Source organism: Terrapene carolina, unplaced genomic scaffold (genome assembly GCF_002925995.2).
Source record: "Terrapene carolina triunguis isolate 2854851 unplaced genomic scaffold, T_m_triunguis-2.0 Scaffold68, whole genome shotgun sequence".
In the NCBI taxonomy this organism is placed as follows: Eukaryota; Metazoa; Chordata; order Testudines; family Emydidae; genus Terrapene; species Terrapene triunguis.
Genome location: NW_020664419.1, coordinates 2,215,347 through 2,240,144, shown reverse-complemented (window position 1 = coordinate 2,240,144; position 24,798 = coordinate 2,215,347). Strand labels below are relative to the sequence as shown.

General features: G+C 50.4%; 1 protein-coding gene across 1 annotated transcript in view; it reads left to right on the top strand.

Moving 5' to 3' along the window:
- The first annotated feature begins 13,236 nt into the window (after positions 1–13,236).
- LOC112109471 (collagen alpha-1(XIV) chain-like) overlaps positions 13,237–24,798 on the top strand; it is a 73,132-nt gene continuing 61,570 nt past the window's right edge. Inside the window, exon 1 of the mRNA XM_029910818.1 lies at positions 13,237–13,384. The gene's annotated coding sequence lies outside the window, so the exon portion shown is untranslated. The remainder of the gene's footprint in view (positions 13,385–24,798) is intronic.

Below are 24,798 nucleotides of genomic sequence, written 5' to 3'. Positions count from 1 at the left end.
TCTGCCTCTTGCCCACTTTCATAGAATCATTCTAATCCCTGACTATGCATTTGCCCCTCTCTCTCCATGACTACAGAGGGCTTGTCTGGGAAATTGACTAGCATAGGTATAGCAGAATAAGGGCTTGTCTACACTACTGCGCAGGGTCGATCTAAGATACGCAACTTCAGCTACGTGAATAGCGTAGCTGAAGTCGATGTATTTAGATCTATTTACCGCGGTGTCTTCACTGAGGTAAGTCGACAGCTGACGCTCTCCCGTTGACTCCGCTTTCGCCTCTCGCCCTGGTGGAGTACCGGAGTCGACGGGAGAGCGTTCAGCGGTCGATTTATCGCGTCTAGACTAGACGTGATAAATCGACCCCCGCTGGATCGATCGCTGCCTGCCGATCCAGCGGGTAGGGTAGACAAGCCCTAAAGGGACAATACTGAGCAAAACTTATTCTGCTATAGCTATGCTGGTTGTTTTCCCTGTGTAGACAAGTTTCCTGAATAGGGGTGTTGAAGGAGAGGACTGAGGTGCTTTAGCAGGGCTCTGGAGTCTTTGCACAATGTCCATTATTCGCTGTTTTCTTAAATGCAAAAATTTACTTTCACTTTAAGGAGAAAATTCACATGATCGTTTTTTTTTTTAAAGCTAATGAATAATATGGAACGTGAATGTCTAGAACTGTTTGTAATGCCTCTCGAAAAGGGCTCTGTGTGGGGTTCATCAGGTTTGGTAAACACAGAGGCTGCCTACCAGCCTGTGGGAATTGAGAACTAATCCTTCTCTCTGCACCAGAAGTGGGATCTGCTGACCAGTGGCCATGCTCCGTTTCACCCTGGAGATCAAATGCTGTTTGCCAAGGGAGGCAGTTCTTGCGTGAAATTAAATAAGTGTGTACATAGCCCCTAGTTTTAAATCATATTTCCGATAAATTAAAAAAGCAAAACCCTGTAACCAGCTTAAAGGGACTATTGGTGTGGTTGGTGCTAATTAGATCTTACCTTCTGTTCCTTGTATTTGTTTGTAGAATCTGTAATGCTTTAGGGGAATGTGTTTTCTCCTTGCTCTCTAACCAAGTGAGATGTCCTGTTAATAATAACATGCACGTACATGGTACTTTTCATCCATAGACCTAGGAAGTTAAGTATCATTATCCCTGTTTACATATGTGGACACTGAGGGACGGAGAAGTTATGTGACTTGGCCGAGCTCACATGGGGAGTCAGTGCCAAAGATCTGCTGTTTCCCAGTCCCTTACCCCATTTCCTGGACTATACGCCTATAGCAGCATGCACTGTAGAGACCAATCCTGCACTGGCCAGGAGATGGACTCGACCAACAGCAAAAAACTCTGGTTATGGGGCTCCAGCAGGTGCCTGAAAACTGAAGAAAGGCGTCCTACCTCTGCCCCATCCCATAGCCGCCCCAGCCCCTTCTAGCCCACCCCACCAGCCAGCATAACCCCCTCCCCACAGCAGTGCCAGATTTCTATTCAGCACCCAAGATCTCCCACTGTTTCTTCCCCCTAACCCAATTGGCCTAGCCATTTGCAGTTGCAAAGGACTGTGGGACATAGTAAGTTGCAAGGCAGTTATTTGGGTCATGAACCAAAAACGGATGCGAAGCACCAGGCTCGATAGCCCCGTAGGCCCTTCTGATGTCTAACCTCCTCGAAAGAGCTGCTCCTCTGCGCTGAATGGCATGCACCAGAGTGGCTGAGCCCCGTGTAACAGGCGTGGAATAAACCTGCTTTGCGGCTGCTTAGCGTGATCCGCGGGGTCTTGTGTTTGTCTTGTCAGGCGCAGGGTGGTACCTGGAGCTAGTGTTGAATTTCAGCTGTCTGAGCTTCTGCTGCTCTTTCATTTAGTCAGATCTCCCGATGTGGGATGTGGGGTCAGTTCCTTCTTGAATTGCCAACCCATCCCGGGGCAGCAGCCCTCTCCCCACGGCACAAATTCCAACACTACCTAGAGCTAGCAATGGGTGAACCTCAAAAACATGTCCCTCAGCAAGGCAACCGAAGTAACCATCTTACAATGATTTAGCTGTTTGCATCCCACACGTGGGACCCACTTCTTCCACCACTGACACGCAGCTACTCCCAGGCTGGCATCTCCTTTGATAGTTTGTATCGTCCCCGATCAGCATAAGCAAGGCTGTGATTTGGCTACAGGCTGTTCAACTTCCATGCAGCAGAAGCCCTACCCAGGATCACTGAACATGTCATGTATCAGAGGGGTAGCCGTGTTAGTCTGAATCTGTAAAAAGCAACAGAGGGTCCTGTGGCACCTTCTGTTAGTCTCAAAGGTGCCACAGGACCCTCTGTTGCTTTGAACACGTCATCCCAAACTTGCCCCTTCTCAGCCATTCACTCTGGTGACATTCCCATGAAACCAGGTCCAAAGAACAAGCCGATTTCTTCTCCACGGAGCTGCTGTGATCTGGGTTCAAACGCCTGCCTGTGTCTGTTCCTCTTCCACCCTTCGCCCCAAAGGAGCAGGCGGGCGACGGTAAAGGAACAAACTTATTCCCACTGCACAGCCATCAAAAGCCTTGCCTCTGGATTGTGCAAAACTGGAAAGGAGCAGGGAACAAGGAAGCAAAACAGCGTCTGAATGGGCTGCGCAGGCGTTCTCCCTCGGTCCCAGACCTCGAGGGAACTACTGTATTATCCAGTTATTAAGGAATAAGTATATCTCTGTGGGTGCCACTGCTTCAGAACAGTCAGATCCCCATTACCCGTGGTGAATGTGGGTGAAAAGAAGAGCTAGTTCACCCAACTTCATGGCACTCAGGTCTCAGCATGGGCATGGACAACTGGGGGGTAAGGAGGGCCCTGGGCCCCTCAAAAAAAAAAGTAGGGATTGCATTAATAAGTAAAGAGAATAGAAGTGCATTTATCTCACTTCAGTCAAAGTGTTGTTTGCAGTGTCGTCATAGCCATGTCGGTCCCAGGATATTAGAGAGACTGGGTGGATGAGGTCATATCTTTGTTTGGGCCAACTTCTGTTGGTGAAGGAGACCAGCTTTGGAGCCACATGGAGCTCTAGAAGAACTTTTGGGTGTCTTTTTCACCAGCTGAAGTTGGTTCTTACCTCGTCCACCTTGTCTCTCTTCATTCAAAGTGGGCAGGTTTAGTTGTGGTACAAAACTTCACTAGAGCAAAATAGTCCAGACCTGCTATTATGATTATTAGTTAACTCTAGCCCCCTGCCAAACAAAGAAAGTTGTCTGTGCCCCTGTGTCGCTGGGACATGATTGAGGTAAACACATCTCAAGGGTAGACTGCAGGAGCAGGCCACGCAGCTGTTCTGAAGGGGAGCAGGCCTATACCGTGGACTATAGACTACACCAAGACTATACCGTGGTCACCTGCAAACAAGGATTAACTCCAACTTCCCCCTGCCCTTGCACAGGTGCTGGAGGGAAGATAATAAGGCAAAGTTGGAGACTGCTGGCCAATCAGGTTCCCCAGCAGACAAGCAAGAAATAGGGTTGCCAGGAGTCTGGTTTTCGACCGGGATGCCCGGTCGAAAAGGACCCTGGCAGCTCCGGTCAGCACCGGTGACTGGGCTGCTAAAAGTCCGGTTGACCACAGTAGCCAGCTCTGCGTGGCTCCTGGAAGTGGCCAGATGTCCCTCCGGCTCCTGGGTGGCCAGGGGCACACTGCCTCTGCCCTGAGAACTGCAGCCAATGGAAGCTGTGGGGGTGGTGGCTGCGGATGGGAGCAGCACACAAGCCCCTGGCTGCCCCTGCGCCTAGGAGCCAGGGGGACATGCCGGCTGCTTCCCGAGAGCCGCTTGAGGTAAGTGCTGCCCAGAGCCTGCACCCTGTACCCCCTCCTGCACCCTAACTCCCTCCCAGAGCCCTCATCCCCTCCCACAACCCAGCCCCCTACCCCATCCCGGAGCCTCTCCCACACTCCAAAACCCTCATCTCCACCCCTAGCCTGGACCCCACCCTCCAACACCCTGAACCCCTCATTTCTGGCCCCACCCTGGAGCCAGAGGGACATGCCAGCTGCTTCCTGAGAGCTGCCTGAGGTAAGTGCCACCCAGAGCCTGCACCCTGTACATCCTCCCGCACCCAAACTCCCTCCCAGAGCCCAAACCCCCTCCCACACCCCAACCCCCTGCCCCAGCCCGGAGCCCTCTCCCATACTCCAAACCCCTTGGCCCCACCTTCCAGCCCCACCTGCACCCCAAACCCTTCATCCCCGGCCCCACCCCAGAGCCTGCACCCCCAGATGGAGCCGGCACCCCATCTGGCACCTCAGCCCCCTGCCCCAGTCCAGTGAAAATGAGCGAGTGAACAAGGGTGGGGGAGAGCGAGTGACAGAGGGAGGAGGATGAAGTGAGTGGGGTGTGGGGCCTCAGAGAAGGGGCGGTGCTGGGGCGTGGCCTCAGGGAAGGGGCGGGGCAGGGGCGGAGCAAGGGTGTTCGGTTTTCTGCAATCAGAAAGTTGGCAACCCTGGCAAGAAACTCTGTAAAAGTGGCTGCTTGGAGAGTGGTAGAGGTGGCTCTGGAATAGGGAGGTGCTTGTGCCCAGTTCCTACAGGGCTGAGGCAGCGGCCTAGGCCAGGGATTTTCTGCTTTGGTTTTCTGGCAGTGGGAGGTCAGTTAGTTGGAAAGCTTGTGCTTGTGCTCTCAAAGAGGAGTGGGGCTCGTGCTGTTCTAATTGCAGTCAGTGGGAATGTCATGATTAACTGGCAGCGAAGCAAGACCAGGCCTTAAGGGTGTGTAAGAGACCCTTCTCTGAGCAAAGGGGGATGAATGAGGGGAATGGGCTTTGCTGAAAGCAGCAGCAGAAAGTGTGAATGTAGCAAACAAGTTAGAGGCTGATCAGATTTTTCTAAAGTGCCCAGAGATTGGGTGCCTGACTTGAGACCCCTCGAAAAGGGCCCAGGTTTTCAGAAGAGCTCAGCTCCCATGAAGGCACCTAACTGAAGGGACTGGAGCTCCCAGAGTGCTCCTCTCCCATGGAGAATGATGGGAGCTGTTGGATTCTGAACTCTTCCCAAAATCTGGCCTGAGAGGGGAGCCATGGCGGGTGCCGCCCCCAGGAAGCATGTTACAGCAAGGCTTGCCTGCAACTATGTTTAATCATGGTTCTCTTTTGTGGTGTAGATGGGACGTTCTCTTCCTCCGCTTTCATCTTGCTCCTGTTCCACGTAGCTTGCCGTAACGCATTGCCGTCAGGCGAGTTGAGCCTTAGGGGTGGGGGCCATCGTAGAGGGCTCATAATAGAAAACCTGTCAGACCTGAATGCGGGACTAACTGCGTTCAGTTCTGGGCTTGGTATTAGCAAAAAGATATCGCCAGCGTGGAGGTGGGGGGTGTTCAGCGAAAGAGCAACCAAAATGCTCAGGGAGCTGGTGGGATTGGCTTCGAGGAGCCCCAGATGTGAATAGTTTGACCAAATGGTGGCTAAGAAGGACGTAACTTCCTATGAATGTAGAAAGAGTGTTCACACCAAGGAAGGGAAAGAATTATTCAGAGCACTGCAAGCGTGAATATATAAGAGAAATGAAATGGAGAGGGAAAATCTTCCTGAGATTATGATGCACCCTAAAAGTGTGGGGTGGGGCACAAACTGTGGCCCTACCCCCACTCTGCCCCTTCTCCCTGAGCCCCCACCCTTGTGCTGCCCCTTCTCCCCAAGCCCCCGCTCTTGCTCCGCCCCTTCCCTCAAGACCCCACCCCCACACCGCCTCTTCCCTCAAGGCCTCGCTCCCGTGCCACCTCTTCCCCTCAAGACCCCGCCCCCTGCTTGGTCCTCTCTCTCTCTGCTTCCCCCGTTGCTTGCCCTTACGGCCAATAAAAAGTGGGAGGGCCATGGCCCCTGGACCCCCTGTTCCAGCACCCCTGGTATGATGTATTAGGCCCTGCAACTGTCTGTCATGGGAAGTGATGGGAGCTCCATTCCTTGAGACAGCTTCCATTAGACAAAGCACTGGAAAATACAGCATAAAAGACAATCCTGTGCTGATCAGGGAGATAGTTCTAATGTCTCTTTCCTCTGTAGCTTTGATTCAGTGGGGCCCTGTCACTAGCAACGCCAGGGCTCGAAACACGGCTTAAACCTCCTGGGCATCACCCAAAATGGGGCCTCATATTGCACAACCACGGTATAAAGGGGCCAAATGCTGCTCAAAGGGAACACGCTGGTGTGAATGATGTACTACTGGTACATTAGGTGTTATGCCTGTGGGCTGGGGTGCCTGAAAACAATGTGCCTTGTTTATAACTGGCTTAGTGATCATTGCTTGTTATCCTAAGCTCTTGCTGCTGTACAGGCACATATCCCAATACAAGGCCCAGTGGGAGTATCTCTGTTGACTTTATCGGGCATCGGATCAGGCTTAAAATGGAGGACACTTCCTGCCCTAAAGATCTTAGTGTGAGAGGAACTGGAGGCGGCCGGGTATAATGGGAAGTTCAGGGAAGTGTTATAACGTTGTTGTTTTTTTATTCACTCTTTTATGAGCCTTGCAGGAGAAGTGAGTCTTAATGAGGAACTCCAATGCAGAGAGAGCGGGATGGCCCGGCAAATGGCAGCGTATCCAGGAGTAACAGCCTATGGTGGAGGCCTGTGCTGAAATCCCCAGGGTTGGTCCCGGCTGATGGAATCCTAGGCAGAAGGGCCTGAAGAAGGAGGTGGCTTTGAGCAGGGGGTTGGATTAGATGACCTCCTGAGGTCTCTTCCAACCCTGATCTTCTATGATTCTATGAGGTGGAAAGGCAAAGAGAAGGGACTGATGGAAAGAAGGTGACCGGGGCATCGAGGCTGGTGTCGTTTGTAGGAGTGGGGAGGAAACGCAATCCAGAGATGGAGGTGGGGGGTGATTTGTGAAGGCCCTGAAGAGCAGGACAAGAAGGGGAAAGCTGATGGGGAAGCTGTTGGACGGATGCATGAGGGAAGTGATGTGCACTGAAAGACCAGCAGGGAAGGTAATTTTAGAGGCTGCGTTTTGGACAAAGAGGAGGAAGGCTGTGATATTGGGAGTAGGCTACAGGGATGAAGTATGTGAGGTGATCAGGGTGAGTATGCTCGCTGTCAGGGCAGAAAGGAATCTAGCATGTAAATCGCTCCTCGGGGCATGGGACCTGCTGACGGCACAGTCGTGTTTCAGACCATACGGTAGCACACAGTGCCCCAGAATTACTGATCCCAGCAGAAAGCTACTGAGTCCGTGTGAGGTTGCTTGGCTCTGTTTAGCTCATTGAGCCAATACAACAGGCCCCTTTAGTCTCCTTGCCAGGCAATGGGCTGGAGCAATACATGTGCATGAAGAGGTCAAGAAAACATGGCCAGAGTTTCCCTTGTTGCATCTTTCCAGACAGAGACGTGTATGTGCCCCAGCTTGCAGGGGTCCGGCAAACTCTGATGAATGATTTTGCAGTGGCAAGCCATTCTGCTCAATGGGAATCCTGAACTTTACAGAATGAGAAGTCTTTCCTCTCCGAGAAGGTCAGTGTTGAGGCAGGGGATGATTGCACATGAAGGATCCTCTTTGTTTTCCCTGTCTTATTTTCACTTGATTGCTTTAAAATATTGCTGATTGCTGGAGTATCTGATGAGCCACTCTTGGAAACATACCAAACATGCTTCAGCTGAGTTTATTTTTGTGACTTGCAGTTGGGTGTTTTGACAAGTTTGAAGCACCAGCTTCCCCTCCCCCTTAGAATGTGGCAGGAGCCAGGTGGCTCAGGGTTCTGGTAATGAGATACAGAGTCTTTTGGCTCCAGATCATCACTTTGAATCTGCACGGGTCAGACCTGGCTGGTGGGAAATGAGTGAGTGCTTCCAGTCCAGTTCCTTGTGGACAGATTGTTCACATCGCAAGTGACCATATGTCCTGATGGCATAGGGTGACCAGATAGCAAGTGTAAAAAACCGGGACGGGGATGAGGGGTAATAGGTGCCTATATAAGAAAAAGCCCCCAAAATCGGGACTGTCCCTATAAAATCGGGACATCTGGTCACCCTATGATGGCACTACCCTGTTAACAAAGTGGCCAGTTAATGTCTACACGCGGATAAAAGACCCACGGCTGGCCAGGGTCAGCTGGCGTGGGCTTGCGGGGCTAAAAATTGCTGTGTAGACTCTTGGGCTCGAGCCCGAATGTCTGAAACCAGGCCTCGCAAGCCCGAGTCAGCTGACCCAGACCAGCGGCAGGTTTTGTATCCCTCTGTAGATATACCCCTAGAGGCCAAGGAGCAAATGGGCTATGCACATTGAACTTCCATCTCCCCCCACATTACGGGTGGGGCATGTTAGTTGTTAACGATGCGGTGCCCATTCCATGGGCAGAGGACTTCCGCTGCAAGGCCGTCGATCTGGCATCTTTCACCAGCACCAAAACAAAATGAGACAGAGCTATAAACCTTAAGGGAAACGGAATCCTCCCACTGCTTGTTTCTCATACACCTGTTGTGTGTTGCCATAATCTACAGGGTGAGCTCTTTGGGACTGAGTGTCTTTGAACTGCCTGTGGGTCTGGCGCTTAGCACACTGGGACCCTGACCCTTGGTTGGCACCATCTGCTACTGCAATACATATTAATAATACTAGAGGCCATTTCATGAAAGGCGCTAGAGCTTGTGTGGTTGTGTCAGGGCTGTCTTGTCTGGCTATTGAAAGACAAGAACTCAGACGTGGACATCCCAAGCCTAGATGGACCTGAACCAAACCCTTAGATCCAAACACCCCCACCCCCCATCCCCTGACTGTGTGATAGTTCGGACCCACGTGTGAAACCTGCCACTCGCACCCACCTCTTGCATAAAATGTATTTAGACTGAACAGCATCAGTTCATCGTGATTACCCGGTTCTGTAGATATGAATAGATATAATTGTAGAATGCAGATACAATTGCAATTAGGTCTATTCAGTCTGATAACGATGCATTCAGGGATCCTGGATCTGTATATCATTCAATTGAGCTTCAATTGTTAAAACCAAATCTTGGTGTATGCTTTTACATTAAAGTCTTTGATCTACAGGAAATCTTAATAATGGCCTAAAACTCCAGCATAATCCGAAAGAGCCTGGCCTTTTTGATCAAAATATACCCCAAACATCTAATTCTGGGGGTGCTTTTAATGGGATAGGGAAAACCTCTCCCCAAGGCCTTTCCCTTTAGCCCTTCAGTATGGCGTGATGCGCAGCGGTTCTCTTTCCAGGAGCAATGGGAAGGAATGGTGTCTCAGTCATACATATAGTAAGAGACAGTCCTCAGTGGATGTCGTTTGGGGTTTAATTACCTTTATTAATATCATAGAATTATTTCAGGCTCATTAATAAAAGATTATACACACTACCAAACACTAGGCAAAATATGTTAAACATATAACCAGTCACTTCCTCAAAGAGTTTAAAATCTAAGGCCCTGATGCTGCAAACATTTATGCACATGCTTCACTTTAAGCCCAAGTGCTTGCAGAACTGGTCCTTAAGGCATGAGGAGCTACAATCCTGCAGGGTACAGAGTCCTGGGCAGGCAGAGTGGAGAGTGTACAGGGACTGGAGCTGGAAGGGAACATGGAATAGCTGGGTGCAGGGCCAGCTCCAAGTTTTTTGCCGCCCCAAGCAAAAAAATTTTCCCGCGTCCCCCCGGCCTCGCCCCAACTCCGCCCCTTCCCCGCCCCATTCCAACCCCTTCCCCAAATCCCCAGCCCCGCCTCCTCCCCTGGGCGCGCCGCATTTCCCCTCCTACCCCTCCCTCCCAGGCTGGGAGGGAGGGGGGAGAAGCAGAGCGGCGGCGCGCTCGGGGGAGGAGGCAGAGGTGAGCTGGGGGGGGGAAGCAGTTCCTCTGCCCCCCCAGGGTTACTTCCTGCGGCCCTCCCTGCACCCCCCACCGCCGCAGCTCACCTCCACTCAGGGCCGGCTCCCAGCGCCCGAAGGGAAAAAAAACAAAAAAAAAAGGAGCCGGAGTGCCGCCCCTTGGAGAGTGCCGCCCCAAGCACATGCTTGGAGGGCTGGTGCCTAGAGCCGGCCCTGGCTGGGTGTTTGAAAGGTTATTGAAGGGAGATATATAGGCATGGGGTGCTGTTACTCAGGAGGCTGGTCTAAGCATCTGGGGGAGTGTGAAAGGCGGTCCAAATATAGGAACAGGAAGAGTAGAGAGAAGGAAAGTTTGGACAAAGGAATGAACTGGGGGTGGGCCGCATCTAAGGACAGATCAGAGCTGAGAAGTAGGTAGGACTGGAGCTTGGGTGTGCACGCCCATCAATGAACGGGGCCAGATTCTGAGCTGTGGTTGTACAGCAGATGGTGCAGGTCAGAAGTGGGGCAAAGGTAGCTTTTGAACCCCATTCCTGGAGCCAGCCTCATGCCAGGCCAGGCCCAGCTCAAGCTAGAGCAGTCCCCGTGGTCAGCTAAGTCTTTGTATTTCTAGCTTCAATATTAGTTAGTTCAGCTGCAAATGTGCCTTATTCCTTAATGGAACGCCCTACGTACTTACTGCCTGTCCGATGGGATGGCCAATGGAATGAAGGAGGTATGTGGACCATCCATCCCCTTCCACTATCATGCTTACTGCTGCCAATTGCTCTGGCCAGCAACTGAACTGTGAAAATTAAGAGGCCTCATTCTCTTTGGCTATGCAAGAGGCTATCATATGTGTGCTTGCCATCTATTATTCAGGTGCTAGATGTTGCTGTGTGCTTTACAGAATTTCAGGCTGGGTGTGGTCCCTGGTAAACAAGAGGAGACACAGCTGGAACTTGAGCTGTGTGCAAGTCTGTTCCTGCATATGTAGTTGTAGTTGCTTTCTTTAATAAATGCATACGAAGACTGACTGTGAGTCTATAGACGACGACAGGAGTAAGACACCTTCCACCTTCCACCGCACAGCTGCTTAGGGCCTACCTGTGACCCAAGAATCTCTAATGCCAGCTGGCAAGGGGGTGCAGAGGGCTTACAGAAGTCTCATGAGTCTGGTGTGTACATTCTAGTTTACCAAAGAATGTCAAAGGAAAGCTGGTGGCATGCTGGTCATTGACATCACTGTGAAATGTATGTACAGATGCTATGTAAGGAGTTCTGCATATACACTGAAAATATGTTTTGAAAGTCTGTGTCAAGGTATTTGTCACCAGCAAAGGTGAAAAACAGGTTTTCCTCCAAGCAGGAGGTAAGAAACTGCATCTCTCTATAAGGATGTATATTGAGCATTGTAAGCTAGGACTATGGATGTCCATTTACATACAAAGACAAATGTTAATGAAGAGATGTGAAGGCATCAGGAAAGGAGCACACAGGAAAACACAGGGGGTTATCCCATCTCTGCATGAAGACAATGAATTTTGGGAGTATTTCCAGAAGGCCAAAAAAACCCACCTCGGTATCCTGCACCGAGGAAGTAAACTGCATGCTTGCATTCATAAAACCGGGGTCTCGGTCAACCTTATTTGAAAATGCTGCAGCAGACTTTGGGTGAGATGAACTTCTCTGGACAGCAGGTTAACCTGTTAGTTAAGTTTAGTCTCTAGAAAGCGTATTATGATTTTGTTTTATATGTAACCTTTTGTGTATCTTTACTACCTCAGTGCTGTGATGTTCACGAAAGTGCTGGTCCTGAGTTGAATCTTACTCTGGTTCTTTGGGAACAGCAGACCCGGTAATTCTGTGAGTAGCCAGCGTCAGGCACTGGATATCAAAGTGGAACACTTCAAAGGGACTCAGCGACTGGGCTGCACCTATTGTTCAACTGCAAGGCAAAGTGAGGGCTGGCCTAGCCCAGAGGAGGTTGCTTGGATGTCTCACAGGCTGGTGGTGTTAGGGAACTGACACCCAGCCAAGCACAAGCAAGACTCCCTCCCGCTGCAGGCAGGGGATAACATGGTGACTCACAATCCTGGGTACCCCAAGAATCAGTTGCACTACCTAGCACAGCAGAGGCTGCCCACTCAATATTCCTCTCCAAGAACAAGTGGGCACAGAGGGGGCAGGGCGGGTTGGGGTGTAGGCAATGCCATGATTCTGCTTGCACAATGTACCTGCCATCTGAGCTTCCTGGGTATTGGGGACAGAAGGGGTGTGTGTGGAATATATAAGACTGATGCAGCATACATCAGCCCAGTGGAAAAGGGGCACTCTCAGAGCACTTGGGCTTAAAGTGAAGCATGTGCATAAGTGTTTGCAGCATCAGGGCCTTAGATTTTAAACTCTTTGAGGCAGGACCTGGTTATATGTTTAACATATTTTGCCTAGTGTTTGGTAGTGTGTATAATCTTTTATTAATGAGCCTGAAATAATTATGTGATATTAATAAAGGTAATTAAACCCCAAACGACATCCAGTAAGGACTATCTCTTACTATATGTATGGTCAGCACCTCTCACAATGGGACCAAGTTTCGCTATATGTATGCATGCTGCTGTAATACCAATCATTAGACCTGTGCACACGGCTGGAGTGGGATTAGCATTGTCTGACTGGGTAAAGTTAGGGCTCCTCGGTTACCTTCCTAGGTTTGGGTGAAGCCTCAGTTTTCCGCTCTGTGAAATGGGGACAGTGTTAACTGACCTCAAAGGGGGTGTTGAGACTTATTTTGTCCAGGGTTACAAAGCCCTTCAGACCCATGGATTGAGACCCGCAGTGCAAAGGGCTATTCTGTTTGATTTCAGTGCCTGACCAGGTGCTTCTCAGGGTGTATCCAACCCCCATCCCCAACTCGTGCAGTACGGAAGCAGTGTCAGGCTCCGACTGTGCGAGATGGAATCTGCCCCTTCCTTTGAGCTGCAGCTATTACTAATCATCCCCAATTGCTAGAAATAGCCCCTTCTTCCTGCGAGAGGCCTACAGCCAGTGGAGGCAATGACCCCCCCGCCCCAAGACCTTGTGGATCAGGTGCGAAGTGCTGCTGGCAAGCCTGCTGCTACATTCCCTTTGCCTTTCTTACCTCTGCCCCCTTGTAACCTAACCTGTCCCCGCTGCCCCATTTCCCTCCCTTCCCTGCAGGTGTTCAGGCCTGGCGCTCTGTTGCGCAGGGAGCCCTTTGCTCTGACATTCCTGCTGCGTGCAGCTATTTTATTTATTTATTTTTGCCCATGAGGTAGCTCTCTTCCCCCCACCCCCACCCCCATTCCCGTCGAAAGCGTGAGGGGGGGAACGGCCCCTCCGCCAAGCACAGCCCATCCCCTGTCAGCCGTCTTCCCCGGAATAAAGAGCGGGCCCCTCCTCCTGCTTCATAACTTCTTCCAACTGTGCTGAGAGTTGCACTCCAGCCAATGTGGCCGGCACGTCTCCGGTGTGGAACTACAGGAGCTTGGGGATTACGCAGCCGAACCCTTGCAAATTCCTCGTGGGACAGAGGAATTTGAAGGCTTCTGATGATTGTATCATTCCTTTACCTGGAGGGAAATCCGAGATGTGAACGTTTCACCCGGGTAAGTTTTGCTAGTACCAGTGACTGCCTATGTCTAGCGCTCTCTCTGCGTGCAATATAAATCTCTCCATGCCGTCCGTTAGGTTGCTCTTCAAACCCTCGTGTTACAGTGCAATGAACCCTGTCGTGAAAAACTCTCACAGAAATGTAGCGAAGGATTGGACGAGATAAGTGGAAAGGGATGGGGGGGGGTTGCGGGGGAATCTGCAGCCTGTGGGGTCTGGCACATTAACTTTCTTCCCAAGTTGTCGGTTTGTGGCACGCACCATGCTGATGGAAGTGCTGGGGGGGAAAGCCTGTGGAAGCAGAGATGAGTTCTTTAGAGCCTGTGTCACATTAGGATGCCGGAGGCTGCGACGTGGAGCGCGTTAGCACTGATGTCGAATGGCAGTGTCTCTGGAGTATTGTCTAATAGAAATGATCTGTGCTGCAGGGCAGGGGCATGGTTTGTTTGTGCGGCCAGGGGGTCGCCCCGTCCCCTCCCCGACTTTTCACAGGCCTATATGCTCCATTACGTCTTCCACTTTTTGCCTCCCCCCTGCTTTGCAGGCTAAACTCTAATCGCGTACGAGATGATTGAATTTCTGGCTGACAGAGAATGTTCGATATGCTGTACAACCCCCTCCCCTCCAATTGATCCCAGACGCTGCCCCTGCTGCGTGTCGAGAGTGTGGAGCCTCAGTTTCACCCCTGTGGAGAATTGCGGCCCCACGGTGCACATGCTTTCTGGGATCCCTGGGGCAGCGGTGGGAGGTGGGGAGGATACAGAGGGTTGAATGTGCGCCCAGGACGACCTCCCCTCGCTAGAACTAGGAGCTGGGTTTACTAGGCGTTCGTTCCGTTTCCAAACACGCCCAAGGTGCTGGTAAAATAACAGGTGTTGAAACCAAATCCTGGATCAAAGTCACAATAGCCACAGAGCAGCCCATAAGGCCACTGTTATCCTGATAGTCTCGTAGCGAACTAAATATTCCACCCGGCTCTAGGTGTGTGAGAGGAAATAGTATTAGGGGCTGACGTGATGCCACATGGCTTCATTCTGGCCAGGCCACGCAGCCCCTGCAATACACACGGTCATTGCACTCCTTGGGCTGAATTCTGCGCTGCCACTCGGGTGTCCGTCCGGAGTAACTGCACTGGCTTCAGGGGAGTTACTCTAGATCTGCCAAGGTGCAAGTGACAGGAGCCTCCTAGGACTTGTGACGTTCAGGGCTCCCAGCCACAGCCTGACCTCCAACTACTGGCATAATGAAGGGCTGGATTGCAAGCCACCTCCCCTCCGGCTCTGGCCACCAGAAGGGAAAGTTGGACCATGAGCTGAATTAAAGCTCGCCCATAATTGTGAGTCTGGGAATAGAGCTGGAGCAAAACGGTGGTTGAGTGTTGCCTGGGGCATCTGGTTCAGTAAAGTAACAAATCCATGCTCATCTGAAACGTCGTTTGTTCCTATGCTTTAGGCTTCGGTCACTTGGAGTTGCCCAGCAGCAGTGGGGGAAAAGAACCCAGATTCTCCTGCCTCAACAGCACAGGCTGCTACCCCTTCCACTGAAAGAGAATCTCCAGTTGCTGTTAGCAGTATAGAGCTTATGAGCCACAGTTGAGCAGTTTTGATTCCATCCAGCAGAGGGCAGTGGCGACACATGAGCCAGATCATTGTGACCGAATTAGAAAATGGGGAAGTCCACCCTTTCCCACCTAGCCATTGGAAATACTTCACCTGGGAGAATACAGTACAATTAGCATAGTAGGCTGCTATTTGTTCTAGGAGCAACACCACTGTAATATGCTGTTGTGCTGATGCTATGGAAATACCAGAAGGGTGTAAACTCCAAGGAGGGAGAGAGCTGTAGTGTGGCACAAAGGATTAAAGGGATGTCAGGAAAATCCTCCGAGCAGTGAGGCTGTGGAATAGTCTCCCGCGGGAAGTGGTGGGAGAACCTTAAAAACGAATCTGAGCAATGCACTAGTACACTTCCTGCAGGGAACAACCCTGCCCAAGACGGGGATAGAGTAGATTGATGCCCAGCTGTAGCTACTAGTTTATGGAGACTTGCCCGTCTTTGCTGTTCCATATCCCCTCCTCCTCAATCTACCTCTTGTGTCTTGTCCTCATCTTAGATTCTGAGCTCTGTGGGGGAGGAGGACTGTTTGTTGTACTGGGTTGTACAGCACCTAACACGAGGGGACCTTGATCTCCTGCAGAATGGAGGCTTCAGGGTGCTGCTTCCCCTCCTCTGATTTCTATGTCAGGACAGTGCTCGGTGTTTCAGTGCAAAGCTGACACCAGCCCTGCCTTTCCCAGAATTGTTGTTGTTAAGTTTTGGATCTAGTACAGTGGTTCTCAACCAGGGGTCCAGGGGCCCTTGGGGGGGCCACAAGCAGGTTTTGGGGGGGCTGCCAAGCAGGGCCAGCAATAGATTTGCTGGGGTGGCAGAAAGCTGAAGCCCCACCGCATAGGGCTGAAGCCCGGGGCCCTGAACCCCACCACCCGGGCTGAAGCTGAAGCCTGAGCAACTTAGCTTTACGGGGCCCCCTGTGGCGTGGGTCTCCGGGCATTGTCCTGATTGCTACCCCTTAACGCCGGCCCTGGCTTTTATATGCAGAAAACCAGTTATTGTGGCACAGCTGGGCCATGGCGTTTTTATAGCATGTTGGGGGGGCCTAAGAAAACGGTGGCGAACCCCTGACCTAGTTTGTTCTGCCTGCAGTTTCATAGATTCCAAGGCCAGAAGGGACCACTGTGATCATCTGGTCAGACCTCCTGTGTAACGCAGGCCAGAGAACTCCCCCACAATCATTCCTACAGCAGATGTTTTGGAAAATCATCCCACCTTGATTTAAAAATGGTCAGCGATGGAGAATCCAGCACAACCCTTGATAAATTGTTCCAATGGTTAATTACTCTCATCGTTAAAATATTCTACCTTATTTCCAGTCCGAATTGGTCTAGCTTCAGCTTCCAGCCCTTGGATTGTGTTAGACCTTTCTCTGCTAGATTGACAAGCCCATTATTAAATATTTGTTCCTTATCTCGGTATTTATAGACTGTAATCAAGTCACCCCTTAGCCTTCTTTGTTAAGCTAAATAGACCAAGTTCTTTGAGTCTATCACTCTAAGGCAGGTCTAATCCTTTAATCGTTCTTGTGGCTCTTCTCTGAACCTTCTCCAATTTATCAACGCTCCTCTTGAACTGTGGGCACCAGACCTGGACACAGTAGTCCAGCAGTGGTCACACCAGTTGTGTCTGTGCTGCTGAGGCCTGCCACTTTATTGCCCCTTTTCTCTAGCAAAATCATGTTCCGATTCACTATCTGCTGAAAAGGTAGAAGAACGGTGGGTGACGTCTCTCCATGGTTTGGGACCGAGCTGCACGGCGCTCGTTTAGTCTGATTTGTACGTCTCGCAAACCGCGAGGGAATGAGCCTGTGAGGGAGGAGTGCGGATACTGGGCTGTCGGGGGTAAAACTTCATCTTTTACACTGTGGGAACGGCTGCCAATCTGTTGTAGAATGAGAGAGCCACGCTGGGAAACATCTGGCCAATGGCATTGTTGGAAGCCAGTGATTAACATGTGAGATGGGTGAATCGAGGGGGCCCATATTTGTACATCGAAAACAACCCTACGCATCAAGGGTCAGTTGCTGCTGGGTGGGTGCATGGGGAGAGGGTGCACTGTGGAGGAGACAGACTACTGCACACTAAAGGAGAGTGACTCTTTGTTCCCCCTTTGGAGGCTGCCCCACCTCAGGGGATACGAGTCTACCACAATTGCCAGTGAATGGACTTACTCCTTTAGTGTGAGGGGTAGAGACTCATGCTTAGGTCCTGGGTTCAAACCTCACTGTTGACCTGAGCAGGGCCCAGGTTCACTTATGCTGAAGGTCCTGGTGTCAAACCCGTCTGACGGCCCAACTGCAGATGGTTCTGCTGGAACTCCCTCAGGGCCAGGAGAGGGCTGGCTAGCATGCCCTGAGGCACTTCTCACCCCAGAGGGGGCATGGCTGGAAGAGAGGAGTCCAGGGCCCCATCCCTCTTCTGCACCGGCTAGTATCTGGGGCAACCACTCTGCCTGCAAAAGGGTGCCCCAGTGATCCCCACAGCCCCCCCGTGCTCTCTGCAAGTAGATAGTGCTCTCCGCAAGGAGGGGCGGCTAGCAGGGTGGATCTCACGTGAGTCATGAGATGCCTCCCCAGCACCCAGCTGGAATGTCATTTCTCCAGCAGGGCTGCTGGGGTTCCTCTGCCGTGCCTCCACTATGCCGGAAGCTGCTGTGGCAGGCAGCCCTCGGATCTCCCCTCAGACGGGCAGCTGGTGAGACATGGAGGAGCCAGCAGCAGCAGATGGACCAGAAGCAAGACAAAGTGGGGAGAAAGCATTGGCCCCCATCAGCACCAAACACATCCCACCGCAACCCGACGGCCTCCGACCCCCCTCTGGATAGCCAGCTGTTCCAGAGACTCTTCCCCACTCAGCTCGCTACCGTACCCACCCAGCCCTTCCCACAACCCAGGCTATAGGTAGAGTCCTTGGAAGGTGTACGTGTTGGGGTCCTTCCCAGGATCTCTACTTGGGGGAGTGCCAGGGATGGAGGCAATGGGCTCCTGTTTCCGAGGAACCAACGACTTCCTCTCATCTTTCACCCACCGAGCCGCCCACAGCTTGGCCCCTGGGCGGGGGAGCAGACAGGTTCAGAGGCTTGCCATGGAGGGAATGGGAGCTGAGGTTAGTTAGAATGCAAGAACCTCTTGCTCTCACTCCCGTGCCATGTCTACTAGGCCTCGCTGCTGCTCATGCTCCTCTTGGCCAGAGGATGGGCAGGCAGCTGGCTGGGAAGCAACTTGTCGCAGAGGAAGGATGGTCCAATGGTTAAAGCACTAGCCTAGGACTTGGGAAACCTGGCTTCAAGTCCCTGCCCTGCCACAGACTTGCCGTGTGACCCTGGGCAAGTCACTTTCTCTATCTCTGGTCTCCATCTGTGCAGTGGGGATAATGGCACGGTCCCTACCTCGAAGGGGGGGTTACGAGCATAAACGCATTAAAGAGTGTGAGATGCTCAGGCACTACAGTAATAAAGGCTGTAGTGGTGCCTAAAATAGATCAATATATGCTATTCACTATCATCTCGCTGGTACCATCTCCCCTGTCTGTCCGTTGTATTCACCTAGGCGCATGTCATCTGTTTAGCCTGTACACTGCTGGGGGTAAGAGCCATCTTTTTGTACAGCTCCTAGCACCTACGGGCCCACAGTTGTGACTGGAACTCCTGGGTGCTACCATATAAAGATAATAATAAGAACGTAGCATAAGAATGGCCATACTGGGTCAGATCAATGGTTCATCTGGCCCAGTATCCTGTCTTCCGACAGTGGCCAGTACCAGAGCTTCAGGGGTAGTGTTCAGAACAGGGCAGTTTTGGAGTGATCCACGTATCTTCCCCTCCTGGCAGTCAGAGGTTTAGGGTTGCCCCGAGCCTGGGGTTGCATCCTGATCATCCTGGCTAATAGCCATTGATGGACCTGTCCTCCATGAACTTATCTAATTCTTTTTTGAACCCAGTCATACTTTTGGCCTTTGCAACATCCGCTGGCAATGAGTTCCACAGATTAGTTGTGGGTTGTGTGAAAAAGTACTTCCTCTTATTTGAATTAAACCTGCTGCCTATTAATTTCATTAGGTAACACCTGTTTTTTCTGTTGTGGGAAAGGTAAATAACACTTTTTTGTCCACACCATTCATGATTTTATAGATGTCTATCGTATCTCCCCTTCGCTGTCAGCTTTTCTAACCTTAACAGCCCTAATCTCTTTGTCTTTCCTCCCACAGAGGCGATTTCAAACCCTTGATCATCTTTGTTGCCCTTCTCTGAACCTTTTCCAGTTTCACTATATCCTTTTTGAGAGGGGAAACCAGAACTGGACACAGTATTCAGGGTGACAGGTTTCAGAGTAGCAGCCGTGTTAGTCTGTATCCGCAAAAAGAACAGGAGTACTTGTGGCACCTTAGAGACTAACAAATAGCTCATCTTAATTAATTAGCCTCTTAGAGTTGGTATGGCAACTTCCACCTTTTCATGTTCTCTGTATGTATATATATCATCTTCATATATGTTCCATTCTATGCATCTGATGAAGTGGGCTGTAGCCCACGAAAGCTTATGCTCAAATAAATTTGTTAGTCTCTAAGGTGCCACACGTACTCCTGTTCTTTTTGTATTCATGGTGTGCACCATAGATTTATACAGTGGCATCATGATTTTCTGTCTTATTTTCTATCCCTTTCCCAATAGTTCCTAACTATTTTTGACTGCACACTGAGCTGAAATTTTCAGAGAACTATCTATGGTGACTCTCAGATCCCTTTCTTGAGTGGGAACCGCTAATTTAGACCTCATCATTTTATATATATAGTTGGGTTTATGTTTTCCAATGTGCAGTACTTTGCACTTATCCATGTTGAGTTTCATCTGCCATGGTGTTGCCCAGTCACCCAGTTTTGTGACACCCCCCTGTGGCTCTTTGTAATCAGCTTTGGATGTAACTATCTCGAATAATTTTGTATCCTCTGTAAACTTTACTACTCCACTGTTCGCTGCCTTTTCCAGATCATTAATGAATATGTTGAACAGCACAGGTCTCAGTACAGTGATACAGCTATTTACCCCTTTCCAGGTGGAAAACTGACCATTTATTCCTACCCTGTGTTTCCTGTCTTTTAACCTTTTGATCAAAACCTAATGACTAGATGACTGTGTGGGACCAATTCTCCACTGACTTGTACCTTGCTTAGCCATTTGCATTAGTGCTAAGTGGGTGTAAAACATTGCCAACCCAGAGTGGGAGCATTTTATGCCCAGTTTGCCCTGGTATAAAAGGTGACACAAGGTATTGGCAGAACGGGTCCATCATGTTTAAACGGGGATGAGAACGGATTATTTTTTATATATGTTTATGCATCGCTGGGCAGCCCAAAAAGCGCCAGCGCTGTGCATGAGCGCTAAGAAATGAAATTGACAATGAGCAAAATCCAAGCAGCAAGTGAACAAAGAGCATCGAAGTGGGGAAGTGCATCAGCTCTCGAAAAGACCCTTTCTGGTTAAAAATAAATGTGACTTTTGTGTTGTTTGACCTTTAAGTAGGAAAGAAAAGCAGATGTACAGCTCAGCGAGGTGAGGATTAGTTCTATCGCAGCCACGCCAAGAGACCACAGCTGAGGATCAGGGCCCCGTTATACCTGCTCAAACACAGCAGCAAGACACTTGGAGCATCACCATTTCCAATCTTCCTTGAAAAGCTGTGGGCCTGATTCTCATCTTACCCCGGCATCAATACTCAAGTCACTGAAAGTGTGTCACCATAAGTGAGATCAGAACTGGGCCCCATAACTGGACCTATTCATGGGATTTAAACAATAGGCGCCTTCTTTTCTTAGGGCCAGTTCCAATCCCCTTAAACGTGCAGAGCAGGACTTTTCTTTGTGAGTGACTCTATGGAAAGCGCTCAACATGAATAGGGGCAGCAGAATCTGGCTTTTAGCTACGTTGTCAATCAGTTGACCACTTAACTTTCTACTCTCTCTCTCTCTCTCTTTTTCCTATATCTTGATCTCCTTGTCTCTAATATCTGTCTACCTCTGATTCTGTAGATACACAGCTCTGCAAGGGAGACCTTTCACCTCTGTTCCAGATAAACAAATACATAGGGCTTCTGATTTTAGGTTAACCAATAAACACTGATAAAATACCCCCCCCATCAATGTTTATCCAACAAACACCAGTATCTAAGGGCTTGTCTACATGGAGCAGTACTGTGGATTATGGGGGGTATGATTTCTAAAGCATACTAATGTGTTGAACATTAATTGATGGATGCAGACCCTGCTGGTGTGCACTAAAGGTTCCCTAGTGTGCTCTAATATTGTGCCATTACACGAACATTACAAAGAGATTACTGAGGTTATTCATTCCAGTAGATACAAAGAGCCCCGTAATCCCCTGATTTCTGGACACCTACATAATGCTCAAATAGCTAAAAATAAACCTGGAAAAATTAAATTAATACCCCCCGCCCAAAAAACAAAACAAAACAGAAGCCTTACCAGCATAGTGTTGCAGATGCCCCATGACAGTGATAGGATAAAGTAGTGGGAGACTTCAGAGTCCTATTATATTTGTGAAGCACACCCCCTAAGCCAGAGGAGTGGGTGGTGTAGAGCTGGTTCAAGATTCCCCCATGCTGGATTACAATATGCAGCTTTTCTCCTGATACTGGAGCTCCTAGCTGAGTGTTAAAATGGAGAGGGTGGTCAGGGTTAAGAGACCAGCATTAATGTTGGTACTGGGACCTGAACTGCTCCTGGAGATTCTGATGTTAAATGAGTAGGTATGGATAGCTGCCCCTCTGCAGGGCGGTAGCTGATACTGAGTTCTTGCAAGTCAGTTTCCTGTTGGAGGAGAAATCAGTGACAAGGAGTCAGGGTATTTTCTTAGTGCAATTTGTTTGTTTCCATTGTATACATCAGTCCTTGAACAGAGGTAGTCACAAACGGCATATGCAGAAAAACCCCTCATTTGGAAATCTCAGCTCCAAAATCAGTGCTTTGTTCCCAGGAAGCAACTTTGTTCCCAAAATCAACACTAGTTAGAGAGATTAAGGCAGATAGCAAACTTTCTTGCTGCTTGCAACAGCTCCCCAAAAAGTGTAATGCAACACTAACCACAATGCAGCATTTCTTCAAAGACTGTACATGGCTCCCAGGCTAAGAAAAAGAACTTGTAAGACTATGTGTAACAGCACCATCCTGCCATTCACAATGAAGTTTTTAGTTCGGGAATTTCTTTAAGTTTTTTAAAGAGCATATTCTTAATTGCATTTGTGTGTGGAAACTTGATGCATGTGGAGTCACTACAAGCTGGAGCAGAGACAGCAGAGGCTGTATCCTCCTGTGGTGTTTCTAAGTACAGGATTCCTACTCCTGCCTCGTCAACTCTTCTAAGCTATGCACGATTTCATCCTCTCTTCTTTCTCTCCACTCCTGCGGCCTTTATAAAACGGCACAGGACTCTTCCCGAATGTTATAACCTTCATGGAGAGTTGTGTAGCACTCAGAAATGTGCAGATTCCCCCCCCCCCCCCCCTTTGTGAATAACTTTATAACCCAACGTGGTTCAATGTATCCCTGTGTGCTAGTGTTTCTTGAGGCCCAATGAATGAAAACAAACGTGGGGTTAACTAGATACAATCAATCAGAGCAACCGTTGCAATGGCAAAAAAGGGAGATGATGGGAACATGCTGGCAAAGTATGTGGCACTTTGCCCTTTAGTGCTGGTCCATTAGAGGAGAACAGCCCACTACTGCTGCCAGCTCATGGGGTTATTCATTTAGCTCTGGCAGCGGACGTCTGGGGCTTCATAATATTCATTGAAGGGGCTGAGAGAAAAAGGAATCTCCCACGGCTGGAGCAAAAAGGCAGAGCAGGCTGTTGCATCTGCTGAATATTAGAGCTGGCTTTGCCCAATAGCAGGGTCCCCCCCCATGTGTCGGTTCTTGGACGTCACCTGTTGGGAAACTTCCTTGTCCATAAGCTTTGGAACGGCCAAAGGTGCGGAAATGGGACCCACGCTTTTGTCTCAGCTGGTAGAGCCTTGCTGAGCTTGTCTCTCTCAGGAGCCACTACTCACTTGCAGCTGGGCTAAGAGGAGCGGAGTAACAGTGGGCTACTCGGAAGGCGATCTCTTGCTAAGAGCAGCCGTGATGGAGTGGAATCCACTGGGCTGGGGAAAGCGCCCTGTGGCCCCCTCCCCGAACGGTGAATCCTATAAATCCCCCGTTAGTGAGCAGCTGACACATTCTCATGGGGCTCATTGAAATGCTAATGCAGCTGCTTTTCCCATGTTTTCTGACATCCCTGGGGAGACAATGGCTGTGGGGTCTCACCCTCAAGTTCACGGGACAGGGAGGCTGCCAGCCCTCCTGGGTCACTGCCTCCGAACAATGCAGGCACCTTCAGCTGGGTGCCGGAGCAGAAAATAGGCCTCCTCATTCAGTGCTTACTTCATCTTCCTTTATTGACCGGCCTCCTCCCGTCTAAACAGTACCAGGCAGCGCAGGCCCTTTAAATCAGGAAATCAATGGCATTTAAAACCCCGTTTAAATGGGCTCCGCTCCGGAATGTGTCTCTCGGTGGATATTACGCTCCTGAGAGCTGCCGTGGTGGTGGGGGGGAGGCACTGGATTTGCATGTCTGGAGAGTGGGGGCCAAATCCTCCGCTGGAGCAAATTGGTGAAGCTGTTGAACTCGACGGAGCGACGCGCCAAGTGCACAAAACAGGTCATCATGGAAAGCAGCCGTGCAGGCTTCCTCCACCGAGACGCCTCAAAGTCCGGTTACAGAGAGAGCACCCCGACGGGCAGTCGATTGGCCTGTTTAACTAGCTGCCTCCTTGCTGAAAGGTAGCAGCGGCTGCGGTGGTGGCTTCTGTGACGTGGGCGTCTGTGCAACTGACCATGGAGCTGGGAACCATCAGCTGCTCCCACTCAGCCCGAGTGGATATTGCACGAGAGCCCTCCAGCTGGTCTCTAAGTGTCCGTCAGTCTTTCTTGTGTGTCCTCCTTCCCTCTGTGACTTTCGGTTTGAGAAACGGTGGACCCGGGAAGCTGTAGCCCAGGGGTTCTCAAACTGGGGGACCCCTCAGGGGGTCATGAGGTTATTACATGGGGGGGTCACAAGCTGTCAACCTCCCCCCCAAATCCCGGTTTGCCTCCAGCATTTATAATGGTGTTAAATATATAAACAAGTGTTTTTAATTTAGCAGGGGGGTCGCACTCAGAGGCTTGCTATGAGAAAGGGGTCACCAGTACAAAAGTTTGAGAGCCACTGCTGGAGCCCCATAGATGCGCTTTGTTCTGCGCTTGGAGTCTCGTTGGCCAGGAGGACCAGTCAGCACCACTTCCCAAACTTAGGTGAGAATCCCAGCTGAGAGGGGCCATTGGACGGCGGTTGGATGGTAACAATTTGGTCTTAGGCAAAATGTCAATTATTTCCTCCTGTGACCATAGCTGGGTTAATTTGCCCCATGTGGGAATCTGTTTTTTCCCCCCCAGTGACATGATCGATCTGTTCTGCTACAAAAACCTATAACACGCTGCTGGGGAAGAGGATGCCCCTGCCTTTTTCCCCCCCAGGCAATGGTGGAAGGATGGTTCAGTGGTTGGGGCACTAGTCTGGGACTCAAGAGATCTGTTTTTAAGCCTCTGCCTTGCCACAGACTCCCTATGTGACCTTGGGCCAGAAACTTTGTCTCCCTGTGCCTCAGTTTCCTCATCTGTAAAATGAGCATAATAGCATTTCCCTACCTCACAGAAGTGTTATGCGGCTCAGTTCACGTGCTCTGACGCTATGGTGCTGATGGGGGGCC